Source organism: Mauremys reevesii, linkage group 12 (genome assembly GCF_016161935.1).
Source record: "Mauremys reevesii isolate NIE-2019 linkage group 12, ASM1616193v1, whole genome shotgun sequence".
Classification (NCBI taxonomy): domain Eukaryota; kingdom Metazoa; phylum Chordata; order Testudines; family Geoemydidae; genus Mauremys; species Mauremys reevesii.
Genome location: NC_052634.1, coordinates 22,211,704 through 22,226,621, shown reverse-complemented (window position 1 = coordinate 22,226,621; position 14,918 = coordinate 22,211,704). Strand labels below are relative to the sequence as shown.

Here is a 14,918-nt window from a genome sequence, read left to right as displayed (position 1 = left end):
TGCAGCCTGGAGGAATAAAGGCCTCTGGGCATAGAGCATGTTCCTTTCCTGCACACACACACACACACACATACAAACACACAGAATATCCCTAAGGAATTAGAATCACCTGCTGCCTTCCCTGTCCTGCTGGATCCCCAAATGAAGATGCTCTTCAGCCCAAACCCATGTCCCCTCTTTCCCAGTGCCCTCAGACCCAACCTCAGTCCCTCCTATGCTCACTGCTCCTCACTCCCAACCAGAGCCTGCTCCTCTTCACCCTTCTCCTCTGTCCCAACCCACAGCCCTCCTATTCCCAGTGCCCTCAATCCCAACCCACAGGTCCTCCCTCCTCATGCTGCTCCTCAATCCCAACCCACAGCTCCCTCCTTCCTCCAGCAGCAGGTGCTTCAGGCCCTCAGGAACATTTTCTTGCAAGGTTTCGTGTATGAGTCTGCATGTGGATTTTACAGTGTGTTGGAAATAGGTTGGGTTGCTTGCCAAAATGATCACTTTTGTCTGGTGTTGGATTCCCAGTCTCCATGTTACAGGAGCAGGAGAAATAAAGGGTTGTTATCCTTGTTGTGTGAATCGAGGTTGTGTGAATCTGCTACTGTGCTTGGCAGACCCCGATTGAGGGACTCACCCTCAATTCAATAGCACTTGCTAGGCAGGGGACAGGGGTTCCAAAGTCAAGTGGGCTGGGGTTTGGGGTTCAACACTAAAATTTAGCAAAAAGAACAGGAGTACTTGTGGCACCTTAAAGACTAACAAATTTATTTTAGCATAAGCTTTCGTGAGCTATAGCTCACTTCTTTGGATGCATAGAATGGAACATACAGACAGGAGATATTTATACATACAGAGAACATGAAAAGGTGGAAGTATGCATACCAACAGGAAAAGTCTAATCAATTGAGATGAGCTATCATCAGCAGGAGGAAAAAAAACTTTTTGAAGTGATAATAAGATGGCCCGTAGAAGGTGTGAGGAGAACTTAACATAGGGAAATAGATTCAATTAGTGTAATGACCCAACCATTCCCAGTCTCTGTTTAGGCCAGTGTTAATTGTATCTAATTTGCATATTAATTCAAGTTCAGCAGTTTCTCTTTGGAGTCTGTTTTGAAGTTTTTTGTTGCAAAACCACCACCTTTAAGTCTGTCACTGAGTGGTTAGAGAGGTTGAAGTGTTCTCCCACTGGTTTTTGAATGTTATGATTCCTGATGTCAGATTTGTGTCCATTTATTCTTTTGCGTAGAGACTGTCCGGTTTGGCCAATGTACATGGCAGAGGGGCATTGCTGGCACATGATGGCATATATCACGTTGGTAGATGTGCAGGTTTACGAGCCCTGATGGCGTGTCTGATGTGATTAGGTCCTATGAGAAACACCCACTGAAGGTCACCAGCATGCAGGGTGGCTGCTGATGCTCTGTGGCCAACATCACAAGATGGTAGGAAAGCAGGGCCAGCCCCATGGTGGGGCCTCTGACCGTTCCCACTCAAGGTGCTCACTTTTGCAGTGGGGCAGGAGATTTAACCCCAAGAGGCTTTTCCGAGCTGGCGAGAAGCAGAGAAACACCCAGGCTCCGAAGACGCTATGTAGCAAGTACCTCCAGCACAGGGACAGGCGCACATGCTAGCCCGGGCAGCCGCCCATTTTCTTTGGCAAGTCAGGAAGGGCAAAGGCGAGACTGGAAGCACCTGGGGCTCATGCCCCAGCCTTTGTGACGCCCACCCCCCAACTCCTTCCCGGGGCTCTAGCTGAAGTTAGAGCATTGGCCTGAGCGGCCAAGAAGAGGTTCCAGCCCTGAAGGGAGCAGGACGTTCAGCACAACAGTGAAACTGCAGAAACACAACCACCAAGGGACTCGAAACCTCAGTCTTCTGATCCACACTCAGACACCTTATCCATTAGGCCACATGGTAACATGAGAAAAACCCCTCCAAGCCCTTCTTTGGAAACGATGGACATTGTGTTTCTCAGGTCATCTGCTGAGGGGGCTGAGACTCTCTGGGCACAAGAAGTCAAGTTCCCAGCGACACGTGAGACTTACTTCTCTGGAGCCAGGTGCAGGGCTTTGGCAGGGAGGCTGAGGCCTGCGGGATTGGGGTGCAGCGGAGGGACTGGCTGTCTAGGTGTGGAGATTTAGTCGCACTGAGGCACAGGAGGGAGGAGGAGGAGGAATCCTGCTGACAGGCAGTGGCTGTGCAGAAAAGAAGAGGGGTTCTGGGGACTTTTTTTGCCTCTCATTTGCCGGCCTCCTCGCTCTTGTGCTGAACAGTGAAGGTGATCTCAACAAGCCCAGGTAGCTCAGTTGGTAGAGCATCAGGCTCTTAATCTGAGGGTCCAGGGTTCAAGCCCCTGTTTGGGTGTTCAGCTTTTAAGTTGCCTTGTGTGCCAGGAGCCAAATGATTCCTGGTGCTGTCCACCAGCCACATGCAGATTCCCAGAAGCCGTGGCCATTTCCTGGAAAGGTTCCTTTCCTCAGGAATCAGGAGAGAGGCCACATCCACAGGAGCAGGCCTAGAACACGCAGTCTCTGGCTGGCAGGAAGTGCTGTGGGGCCAGGTGCTGAGAAAGCCCAGAGGGGGAGCAGCAGAGATGGGGGAAGAGAGACAGAGAAGCAATGAGGACAGAGCACAAGTGTACAGGGGGTTCAGGTCTGGCTATTGTGTGGAACTTCTCTGGTTTATACATGACCCTGGTGCAATTGGCGGGAGAAAGGATCTGAGTCCCCACCCCTTACCCAGAGGCTGCCTGACCCCAAGGACACTCTTTCTACTCTCCTGTGTGGCAGAGACCTCGTAACCCCAACAAGGCTGGGCCCAGGAATCCTGGGGGCTTTGATGACCCCCAGTCTTGTCATGATCACTTGAACAGGGCTACAGTGTCTCCACTCTGGGCACTTCCCTGACCCACTCCTCATTGCATGTGCTTCAAGCAAACACCATTTATTACCCAGCAATCAATGTAAAACACAAGGAAAGATGGGAAAGGAAAACACGTCACCCTGTTCTGTGGCGCAGGGAGATCACAACCAGCGTCTCTGGAGGGTCAGGGCAGGTCACAGTCTCTCCCTCACATGTCCCAGGCCTCCTCCCCAGGCCCTGGCTGTGCTGCAGGGACACCACGGGCTGGACACTTGCTCTGGCAGTGGCCACGTGCTCTAGGTGACAGGTCCCTTGTTCCCAGTGTCAGCCCCCATGTAGGGGATATGATCCCCCCACCCCCAAAAGTCTGGCCTGCAAGATCTCTTGACGGGTGGCATCTCCTTGCACTGGGCCTTCTGCCCAGGGTCCCCCTCTCTCTCCCACGCTGCTCACTGCACCCACCTCCAGCCCCAGTGCTGCTGCGGCTCTGCCTCCAGCTCCCTGGGCTGCTCCTCTGGCTCCGCTTGCTGCAGCTCTTCTCCCAGCACAGATCTGCTCCCTGGGCAGCTTCTACAGCTCGTGCTGCTGCGGCTCAGCTCCCAGCACAGATCTGCTCTGGTTCTCCCCGGCTGGTGCAGCTCTGCTCCCCGGCTCTTCTCGGGCTCCTGCTCTCTCCTTAGCTCCGCCCCACTCTGGCCCAGGCAGTTCCAGCTCCCACGGAGGATGGGACCCCTGGCCTGTTGACTCCTCATTACACTGCCTGGCCTGTCAGTGCGGCTAACTTGGAGCTTTGGCCTCTCCCCATTGCCCTGGGGACTGTCAGTCTCAGGGTCCTGATTTCCCATTGGCCCTTCCCCCTTCTATTGCTGCTGGGAACTAGCCAACCAAAAACCCCACTAAGTTTTAGTAAGGGGCCAACAGTCCCCTACTCGAGCCAGTCCCGTGAGGGTCACCGATGTGCAGAGAAAGCAGCACAAGCTGGTACCATGGTGTAACGGGCAGCACTCAGGACTCTGAATCCTGCAGTCTGAGTCCAAATCTCAGTGGGACCTTGTGGTAAAGACCTGAGCTCCCAGTGCTCAACTTCCTGTCTCCAGTTGTGCAAGAGCCAATCTTTCCTCCTGCTGGGTGACTCACACCTCCTAGAGCCAGGTCTCTGGCTGGGGTGGCCACAATGGGTTGGAGCTCTAGAACTTGCTACCCTGGTGGTTGGGATTCTTGCTGCTTCACCTGATGCCCATGAGTTTGGCCCTGGTGCTTCCTGCCACACTTTTCCTCTGGCCCACATGGCGCTTGAAGAAAGGAGGGTCAGGGCCGGGATTGATAGTCAGGGCTTGGCAGGAGGGAGGAAGATTCCCAGGCTGGAGCCCCACACACCTTCCCTCCTCCTCTGGGCACCTAGAGCAGAGGCGGCCCAGCTCTGTCTGCTGGACACCTCGGCAGAGTAGGTGAGTTCATGTAAATACAGTCTGGTCCCAAAGCCTCCCCCAACCCTGGCTCGTCACTAGCTGGCAAGGGAGAGCTCATTCACACCTTGCTTCCAAATCATCATTTGAAATTCTGAGGTTGGCCAACATTGCCGAAGCCAATGCACCGACATTGTCAGCAAACACAACAGCTGGGTGAGGAAACCCGGCTTTGTCCAGACTTTTCAAACCTATTTTACTTTCTCAGGTACAAGTATTTTTCATACGTTGGATCTGCTTTTAAAGTGTGTGTTAACGTTGCAATTTCCATTCAAATTTGCAACCAGTGACAACATTGGCAGCGCTGCATGTAACTACCTGACCACTAGGGGGGTGTTGGGGAAATTCGGGGAAGGGGTGCACAGCCCCCTGGCTGGGGGGCGTATAGGGAATGCCGGTTTCACTGAATTGAGTCTCCTACTGCAGCACCTCAGTAGGTCACATCAGAGAGGAGCTGCAGTGTCTAGGCAGTGGGATGCCTGTGCCTTTAAGAGCCCAGCCCTGGGAAGCCCATGCTGAGAGGTGCTGCCTGTGGGAGGGGAAATAGAAAAGCCCTCTGCTCCCCTGCATCTTTGCAAACACTGGAGTCTCAGCCCCCGAACTGTTACCCTCTGCCCCTGCCTGTGCCGGGTTTAACCCTCTGGCAGCGCCTCCCCCTGGGCTGACCGCCGGCTCCGTCCCCCGTCCCTGACTTTGCCCTACAGCCCCTCTCCTCACTCGGCCTCCAGCCGCTTGACCCCCCGACCAGTCAATTTCCACCCCTGCTCGGACCCTGGCCACCCTCCTCTGATTTGCCCCTTTAATTCCTGTAAAAAGTAGGGGCTGGGTCCCATTCTCTGGGGTGGGAACGGGCACCTGGCCCCTGCCTGCCCAATGCTCAAAGCGCCTCCCACGATCTTGCGGATGTTTGCTGAGTGCTGCAGGGTCACCTGCAGGAGAGAGACACGGTTAGGAGGTGATGCAGCCAAGGGTGCCTCACCCAACACTGAGATGCAGCCACCTCTGGGGTGAGTTACACAAGTCAGCAAATGAATTTGGAACAGGAAACGCACTGAAAGGACCGAGGCAGCTTCAGGAGGTGGAGAAAACCAGAAAAGCAGGAGCCCTAGATCCCAGCCCTGCCCCTCCCCTCTACCTCCTAACTTCCACTCCTCCCATATTTGAGGGGAGAACCCAGGAGTCCTGGTCCCCAGCCTTGCCCACCCCCATATTTCGATATGGCTCCATCCACAGCTGCCCCCCCAATTCCAGGGCAGTGCCATAGGGCACACCGGGGCCTTCCTGTTTGCACAGGACAGGTGACGCCAGTGCCCCAGGATGGGGAGAGCTGATGCTAAGGGAGAAGAAGGCAGCAGACACCCCCACGACAGAGTAAGAAGTGCTAGGGGCGCCGTGCTGCAAGGAGTGAGGGGGGTTGGCAGGGAATGGGAGGATCTCCCCTCACAGCGGGTGCATCTGTCTCCCCCACAATTCCTCCCCAGCCCTACCCCGGCCCAGGCTAATCCTGGCCCAGCTACCAGGGTTACATTTGGCCTGGATTCCCCAGCTGCTGCGGGAGGGACGTGGGGCTGGGGAGCATGAGCCTCTACTCCCTTCCCCGACATAGTTGCATGGGAACTGACCAAAGGAGCCTGCAGCACTGCTGCCTAGAGGAAACTGAAGCACCAGCCCGTGACAGGCCTTGACGACAGATCACCAACAGATGGCAGGGTAGACGTCATTCTGACCCTGCTTCAAGTAGATTGTGGCAAAGATTCAAAACAATGAACGTTAAAACTCACCAAATATGGGTCAATCCATCCTCATCGTGGTGTCCGCCATTATATTCCACACCCCAACGTAGCCCTCAGATGGACAACATACCCTCCTAACTCAGTGTCTGTACATTAAACTTTTACCCCAGTCAGGGCTACTGCAGATTACGATTCCTTACGCCACCTGATCTTAAACCAAACTTCGCACCCCTTGGGTAAGCCATACGTTGTTCCCTGAGCACCAGAAACTTCTACGCCTAAACGCTGTGCCATACACTTTTTTTTATCTTTGAGCATCATCTTAATAAAATGTTGATATATGTTCGAGATCCCGGCTCCTGTTCCTTTGCAAGGCGTGTGCGCTTGTTCCGGTTTTAGTCTGCTAATACAGCGGGCGGGGCGGATCGTACAGACGCGCTTGCCTGCTGCAGACACGGATCCAAGGTTGAAACTCGTCCCCACAAGCTGAAGGCTTAACTGAAAACAGTTTAAGAAGTGCTCCTGTCTCTGGCACTCAGCTACCCAGCTCCCAATGGGGTCCAAACCCCAAACAGATCCCTTTTACCCTGCAGAAGCTTTAAAATCAGCAGCCTGCGCATCTGCCTGCCAGAGCGAGAGCGTATAAGGCACTAATCCGGATAGCAGCAGCTGGGTGGCAAGCAGCACCAAGCACCAGCAGAGTGGCGCAGCGGGAGCGTGCTGGGCCCATAACCCAGAGGTTGATGGGTCAAAACCATCTTCTGCTAGGCATGTGCTTGTTTCTTTTCCCTCTGGGCCTTCAAGCGAGCCGGTGACCAGCAGAGCACCAAGAGCCTAGGCCATGAGGCAAGAGGTGGCTGAGGCGAAGCGGCCTGCCAGGGAGCTCCCCGGCACCTCTGGCTGCCTGGGCTGAAGGCAAGAGGCAGGCCTGGGCGTGGCGAGGGCCTCCTGTCCCGGAATGAGGCTGCAGTGCTTCCTGGTCCCCTTTTCCCACCCACACCGGCAGGCGGCTGCTGCGGGAGAACACGAGGGAGGCTCTGGGGGCGCTAGGCAGCGCTGTGTGTGTGGCTGTCAGGGGAAAGAGCCGAGGCCCCCGACTCGACCTGCCATTGACTCGCGTGGCTCTGCGCGGCCGTCAGCCGGGGCGGGCCAGGCCGCGGATGTGACTCAGGCTTGGGCCGCATGGCCGTGCTTTCCTGACGAGGCATGAGGCAGGCCAAGAGCTTTGCACAGCGTACAGGGAAGTGGGAGGGAGGTGTCTTTGAGCCGGCCTGTCTCCTCCGCTTCTCCCTTGCCGCTTGGGCGGAGGCGGGAAGGGAGTGAAATGTTCCCGGCTGAAAGTTTTTGTGCTCGGCCTTGAGGATTAAGCCTGAGCCTCCGGCACGGCTGCTGGCAGATGGGTTTCTGAATAACATCCAGCCTGCTCTTTGGACCACCAGCTGAAAGCACTGAGGCCAAGAGGCAGCAAAATGGGACCTTTGAGGCTCCCCCTAGCCCTCGAGGAAGTAGCACAGGCTTAGCGCCATCCCTGGGTGGGCTTAAACCACCATTCTTTCAGTTAACAGCCAAACGCGCTGATCCATTGTGCCACAGAGACACAGATGGGTGAGGCTGTATTGAGCACAAAAGCCGGGAATCAGCTCAGGGTACGGTATAGCACACGCATGCAGTGGTTAGCCAAGCAACAGCAAGGAACTGGACTGGTATGGAGCGAAAGTTCTGTGGGAAGGAACCGAAAAGAGCACCGGGGCTGTGGTACAGCGCCGCATACACTTTCTTTGGTCCGTTTTGCTGGAAGAGTTAACAGTGAGAGACTGCTAGTCACAGGTCAGTGGGTGGGTTTGTGCAAAGTAGGAGTGTACAGGGAACTGTCTTTGAACAGAAGGAAGGAGAGGAACCAGTGAGAGGAGGGAGGCTGAAAGACTTCTCTCTCTTTGAACAGCATTCTGTGTTAATGGTTCTTGCTTTGAATTCTTCAATTGAGTCATTTCAGGAAGTGATCCTCACTTAGTTACCTAATTTTCAAAGTCATGTGAATGGGGTTTGGTGCGTGTCTGGGAGCTCATCATGGCGAGGTAGAAAGCAGTGGGGGCAGAGAGGCTGTGTAACAGCCAAGGGTGTCAGCCTTGTTTTTCGGCTCTTTAGAGCTCAGATCCAAGGGTATATTACTTCTGTTCACTGGATTGTTGGGTAGTAAGTCATCTATTGGACTTTGATTTATTGTCTTTTGTCTGCAGGTAGTAAATCAATCACCAAATGTGCTCCTGTTGATTCTGCAACTTTACCAGGGTAAGAGGTGGGAGTGGAGTGGATGGGGGAGCCCCACCTGTCAATCCTGTGCTGTGAGGACAGGAGGTAAGTCACAATAAGATATATCAACTTCAGCTACACTATTCTTGTAGCTGAAGTTTTGTGTTTTACATTGACCCTGTTCCCCCCCCCCCCCACCCACAGTGTAAACCAGGCAAAAGTGTAAGCAGTCTCTTAGCCTATCCATGCTGTGATCAAGTGTCTTGGGGTCTATCTACACTATGAAATTAGGTCAAATTTATAGAAGTGGTTTTTTTAGGAATTGTTTTTATACAGTCGATTGTGTGTGTCCCAACACAAGGGGCTCTAAGTGCATTAAGTCACTGGACTGCATCCACAGTACCAAGGGAGCGTCGACTTCTGGAGCGTTGCAATTTGGGTAGCTGTGGGTAGCTATCCCACAATCTCCGCTGTCCATTGGGATTCTGGGTTGAGATCCCAATGCCTGATGGGGCAAAAACAGTGTTGCGGGTGATTCTGGGTACATGTCATCAGACCCTCCTCGCCCTCCCTCCCTCCGTGAAAGCAACAGCAGACAATCATTTCGCACCTTTTTTCCTGGGTTACCTGAGCAGACGCCATACCACGGCAAGCATGGAGCCCGCTCAGCTCACCGTCACACCGTACGTCTCCTGGGTTCTGGCAGACATGGGACTGCATTGCTACACAGCAGCAGCTCATTGCCTTTTGGCAGCAGAAGGTGTGTGTTCTGATTAGTAGCCATCATCATCCTAGGTGCTCTTTTTGCTGATCTCAGTGAAATCAGTTGGGGCGCCTGGGCAGACAAGGGAGTGACTCAGCCAGCTCATTCCCATCTTCTGCCAAGCAGCCAGGCGATGACGATGGCTAGCAGTTGTACTGCCCCGTTTGCTACTAGCCTAAGATGTAAAAGCTAGATGGATCAAAACACGAAATTGACCTGATTTGTTTTGTGAAATCAACAGCCTGCTAAACCCAGGGTTTTGAGTTCAATCCTTGAGGGGGCCATTCTGTGTGACAGTTGTTTGTGTTTCTCCTGATGCAAAGCCACCCCTTTTGTTGATTTTAATTCCCTGTAAGCCATGCCGTCAGTCGCCCTCCTCCATCAGAGCAATGGCAGACAATTGTTTCACACCTTTTCTCAGCGCAGAACCAGAAGCTGCAAAAGCAAAACCAGGCAAGGAGGCGACAGCAGTGCGGTGACAAGAGTGATGAGGACATAGACATGGTCATAGACTTCTCACAAAGTATGGGCCGGGCAATGTGCCCCGGCAATGTGCACATCATGCTGATGAGCTCAGCATGGTCACCTGTGCTGATCAGCACACCACGCTGGCCAAACAGGAAACGAAATTAAGAAGTTTGCAGGCCTTTTCCTGTCTATCTGGCCAGTGCATCTGAGTTGAGAGTGCTGTCCAGAGCGGTCACAATGGAGCACTCTGGGATAGCTCTGGAGGCTAATACCTTCAAATTGTGTACACCACTACCCTAAATTCGACCAGGCGAGGCTGAGTTCAGTGCTAATCCCCTCGTCGGAGGTGGAGTAAAGAAATCGATTTAAAGAGCCCTTTAATTTGAAAAAAAGGGCTTTGTCGTGTGGATGGGTCCAGGGTTAAATCGAGGTAACGCTGCTGAATTCAACCTAAAGTCATAGTGTAGACCAGGCCTCCGAGAGATTTTATAGCTACTGGCTGGCTGGGTGTCCAAAAAAGGGAGCAACCCTCCCCCCCGCTTCCATTGATCACACTTGGTAACTACTAAGCAGAAGCACAGAATCATAGATTGATTTGCTGGGTCTCCTGCAGGCCTTCCTAACAGCACAGCAGGGCTGCTCTTGGATCTGCACAATGTTGTTTCGTTTAGCAGTGACTGTGAAGGCACTTCCAGCTATTTGGCCGTGGGAACTCTGGTATTAAGTGGACACCCTGTGTATGGCTGTATTGCTTGTAGATTTATATATTCTGTATTGATGTTACCAAATGGAGTATTTTGTAGCTGTCTGCTATAATTTGTTTAACTTGTATGAAATATGAATATGCTCCCTCAGACTTAACTACCTGCCTTTCACACACTCCCTGCCCCTCGCTCTCTGGGGTGGGAACAAGCCACCAGCATGTGTGTCCATTGGATTTTTTTTTTATTTAATTACTTCTCATTGTTAAATTATTTATGAGTGGTCTTTAAATTTCATTGCAGTGCGTTTTCTTCCTGCCACTGTCACCTGGCAGCTCAGGGATGTGAGATTCTCCTCCATTGCATTTCTGCCCACGGAAAAAGAAGAGAGATCACACGTCAGTACCTTTGGAAATAAAAGCAACCTGGAAACAAACCAGCTGTCTCCTCAGTGTGCAGTTTGTGTCTCTTTTGCTGCAGTTGATGTGTGTGCAGCATGTGTGGTGCACAGGGGCACTGTGTGCTCACATGGGAATTCACCACCCTTGGTGCAGGATTTGACTTGTTCCTGGAGTGAATGTAGCACTGTGGAGTGTCAGGCACAGGCTGCATGACCCCTTCCATTTATCCTTGGCGCAGATACAGCCCAGGCAGTGCTAGTGCAACCTCCCCTCCTGCTGCCCTCCACCATCATCTGCACAGCCCACCTGTCAGGGCAGGAGGGGAATGTTGCTCCATGGATCCTGGTTCTCAGATGGGGCTGCCCTGGGATGGGGGTGTGTGGTTGCATCCATTAGGTCACCAGACTGAGCCTTCTAATATCCTTGGTGATTGTTCCCAAGATCCAGGACGTTGTGCTCAAACAAAGAAACATCTCCCAGCTTCCTGGTTGAAAATAAGGCCCTTTCCTTGCAATACAGAGGAAAGAAGTAGATCTTCACCCCAGATGGGACTTGAACCCACAATCTCTGGCTTCGGAAGCCAATGCCTTATCCATTAGGCCACTGGAGCCCTGATGTACAGCTGTTGACGAGATGGAAATTTCCTCTCATAAATGCACATTCCTCACATTTGCTTCAACACTAAATAGCCCCTTTATGTGCCCTAGAGAAATGTCTGCATCCCCTGGCAGCGAGGCAACTGGGCAGGTCGCTGACAGAGCTGAGCACCACCTTTCTGCCAGCCATCGTTAGAGAAGAACCCCACCCTAGAGTCACCCCTCCCTCCTTCAGCACCTCCACGGCTGTGGCTCTGAGTGGCAGTAGGATGATTAGGGGGTGAATCCGGGGCTGGAAGGGGGGTAAGGTCGGCCTATAAGGAGTGACCAGGTGGGGCTGACCCAGGGGGAGGCTGTGGGCTGCTGGTTGGTTGTTGGGATCCGAGCTCTAGATCAAAGCTGCACAGTGACCTGACACCCAGGGTTATAGGGCCGACATAGTGACCCCCTTACTGGCCTCGGTGACCCCCAAACCCTTGTTACTAAGGGCATTGAGGAGTCTCTGTCACTTAAAGCTTCTGGGAGCTCCCAGCAGGCTGTGGGCGTCAGCCGCCTCCTGCCTCACAGGTTAGACTCTTGGCACCGTGCCAGCCGCCCCCTCGCTTGCAGGCCCAGTGTAAGAAGCAGGAGGCCTGGTGCTGGCAGAAGAGGGTTTTGATTAATCGACCTCTGTGTTATGGGCACAGGACACTTCCACTGTGTCCCTCTGCTGGCTTTTCTTCAGCAGCGCCTAGCGGCCCTGGCTCCAGGCTAGTGCCTGGTGAGCTCTGGCACCGGCAGGAAGCGCTGCAGGGTGCTGGGCAGCGGCCCTGGCAAACCAGCTGCTGGTAGGTGTCTCTGTGGTATCATGGGTCAGTGAGTGCAGCTGTTAATGGAAAGGAGGGGGGGTTATGCTCCCCCAGGGCTGCCACTGAAGGCTCCTCATGGGCTCCTCGAGGTCTGCTGGGGGCCGTGTGGTCCCCTTTGCCACGTTGAAGGCTCCTCCTGGACACAGTGGATTCACCTGCTGCCTACAAGAGTGGGGGCCGTGCTGCAAAAGCGCATCTCCCAGCAGCCATGCCAGAGCCTCAGGTTTAATCCTCAAGGCCGAGTGCAAAACCTTCAGCCGGGAACATTTCGCTCCCTTCCCGCCTCCGCCCAAGCGGCAAGGGAGAAGCGGAGGAGACAGGCCGGCTCAAAGACGCCTCCCTCCCACTTCCCTGTACGCTGTGCAAAGCTCTTGGCCTGCCTCATGCCTCGTCAGGAAAGCACGGCCATGCGGCCCAAGCCTGAGTCACGTCCGCAGCCTGGCCCGCCCCGCCCCGGCTGACAGCGCGCAGAGCCACGCGAGTCAATGGCAGGTCGAGTCGGGAGCCTCGGCTCTTTCCCCTGACAGCCACACACACAGCGCTGCCTAGCGCCCCCAGAGCCTCCCTCGTGTTCTCCCGCAGCAGCCGCCTGCCGCTGTGGGTGGGAAAAGGGGACCAGGAAGCACTGCAGCCTCATTCCGGGACAGGAGGCCCTCGCCACGCCCAGGCCTGCCTCTTGCCTTCAGCCCAGGCAGCCAGAGGTGCCGGGGAGCTCCCTGGCAGGCCGCCGCCTCAACCAGGAAATAAGGAAAAGGCGATGAATGACTAAGTCAGGAAATAACAAGGAAATGAAGAGGTTTGTCGAATGGGTTTCTGCCCGATTTAACATCTTCTCAGCTACTGCTCAAAGTTAAAGACCTAAAGTCGACCTATCGGCATAAGTACAGATGGTTAGATGGGAATTAAAAGGAGCTGCTGTCACAAGTGTTAGGTGCCTGCAAGCAGCATGCAGAGCATTTAAAACCACCGCAGTTAGAGGCTCAGATGAAACGTTTGCCCTAAATCAGAAACGACAATAGGAGGACCAGCAGAACGCCACTCTAGGTAAACGTCAGAGTAATGGAGGCCGTTAGAGGCAAAAAGTCATTCCTTAAAATTTGGAAATCAGATCCTAGTGAGGATAATAGGGAGGTGCACAAACTCTGGCCTGTTAAGTGTCAAAGTGTTACAAGTCGGGCCAAGAAAGAATCTGAGAAGCAACACGCTAAAGACACAAAAGCTAAGCATAAATCCGGTCAGTGCGAGTCCTGGTCTGTCCCTGCAGAAAGGTGAACCCCCTCTGTGGCTGGAGTGAGCTCCTCTAAGCCGACCTCACTACAGACCTGTGCCAGGTAGTGCTCATTGTAAAAATGTTTCCTCTGAAGGTTGGGAAAACAGGACCAGCGGTGCTCAGGCCGGCTGACACAATTAAAATCCCCCCCAACACCAAACATCATGGAGTCCAGAGGAAGGGAGCCTTTGATCTTCCCTCTCATGCCTTAACTGGGGACCATACACACTAATATAGCAGTAATCAGTGCCACAGAGCACAAAGCCACCAGCAATGCCCTCCCTGGTCTAAGCTCCACCACCTTCTGTACTAGCACCGTGAATGTGAAGAACAAGACTCCAGCCCCATCATTCTTCCCTGGCCAGGAGGCCTTTCCTCCAATCAACCTCTGCCTATTGAGCTACCCTAGAATTGTTAATGTGCATTTCCTGAACACCCACCATGGCCAAGTCCAGCTGCTCCAAGGCACTGAACAGCAAGCACCTCCTCCTGGGCCCCAAATCCCTGCCACCTTCCACATGGCCATTTCACAGATGCCCCTTCCCTGGTACTGCCCTTGCTCAACTGCGCAGAGGAGTTTTCATCCCCAATGCCTGCCTGCCACTGCCCAGCAGCCCTCTGGCACCATTCCTGAGGGCCACCACGTTCGGAAAGACAGCTCTCATCTCTCAGGGGCCCCATGAGAATACAGTATTGCAACTTTTTTAATGGAAAGGGCCCCCAAAATTGCTTTGCCCTAGGCCAGCTCTGCTCACCTTGGGTACAGGCACCGCTGTGCTTCCAGAGAACAAGCTGCCAAAGGACTTGCCAAAGGCTGGGGTTAAACCAGGGACCTTTAGATCTTCAGTCTAACACTCTCCCAACTGAGCTACTTTGGCAGCTGCTTCAAAGTGTTTTGGCCCGCTGCTTCTCTGCTCGGGATGTTTTTGCAGCAGTTGAAAAGCAGGTAGGAAAGCAGGGCCAGCCCCCGAGTGGGGCCTCTGACCGTTCCCACTCAAGGGGCTCCTTTTGGCAGGGGGCAGGAGATATTTCCCACAAGAGGCTCCTACGCTGCCTCATCCCCAAGACCCCTCCTCCCGCTCACTGCTCTCCGTCCCTCCCACCCTCACTCGCCCTTATGGTCATTAGAAAGTGGCAAGGCAGAGCCCTCCCATTTTTAAAAGCCCTGGGGTGTTGTTCCCCCCTGTTCAGGCTCCCCTGGGCCCTGCACTTCACACAGCTCTCCCTGATTTCAGCTGTTAGTGAGGGAGCCTCACTGCTAGTGCAGACTGGGCAGTTTCTTGCAGGAGAGACACTGTCCCAAAGCAGGACTAATGCTTAGAGCTGGTTATCAGTGATTTCAGATCTGTTGGTCTGCAGCAAGACTCTCCATTGAGTCTTAACCAGCTCTGTTATTACACAGGGAAGAACAAAAGGGTGAAATGGGGCCTGGAACCCTTAAGAAGAATCCACCCCACCGAGTACAACACTTGTCGCTACCTGCTCTCAGCCCCACTGAGAATGTTTTGGGGGTCACGCCTTGGCTTTATCAGCCTAGGGGGGTTTCAGAAAATACTATCCAGCAGGT

The 14,918-nt window shown here is 53.7% G+C and overlaps 2 non-coding genes across 2 annotated transcripts; one reads left to right on the top strand and one right to left on the bottom strand.

Annotated features, from left to right (window-relative positions):
• The first annotated feature begins 2,284 nt into the window (after positions 1-2,284).
• Positions 2,285-2,357, top strand: TRNAK-CUU. The gene has a single exon. It is a non-coding gene; the product is annotated as a tRNA-Lys (tRNA).
• An 8,817-nt stretch (positions 2,358-11,174) lies between these two features.
• Positions 11,175-11,247, bottom strand: TRNAR-CCG. The gene has a single exon. It is a non-coding gene; the product is annotated as a tRNA-Arg (tRNA).
• Between the last annotated feature and the right edge of the window lie 3,671 nt (positions 11,248-14,918).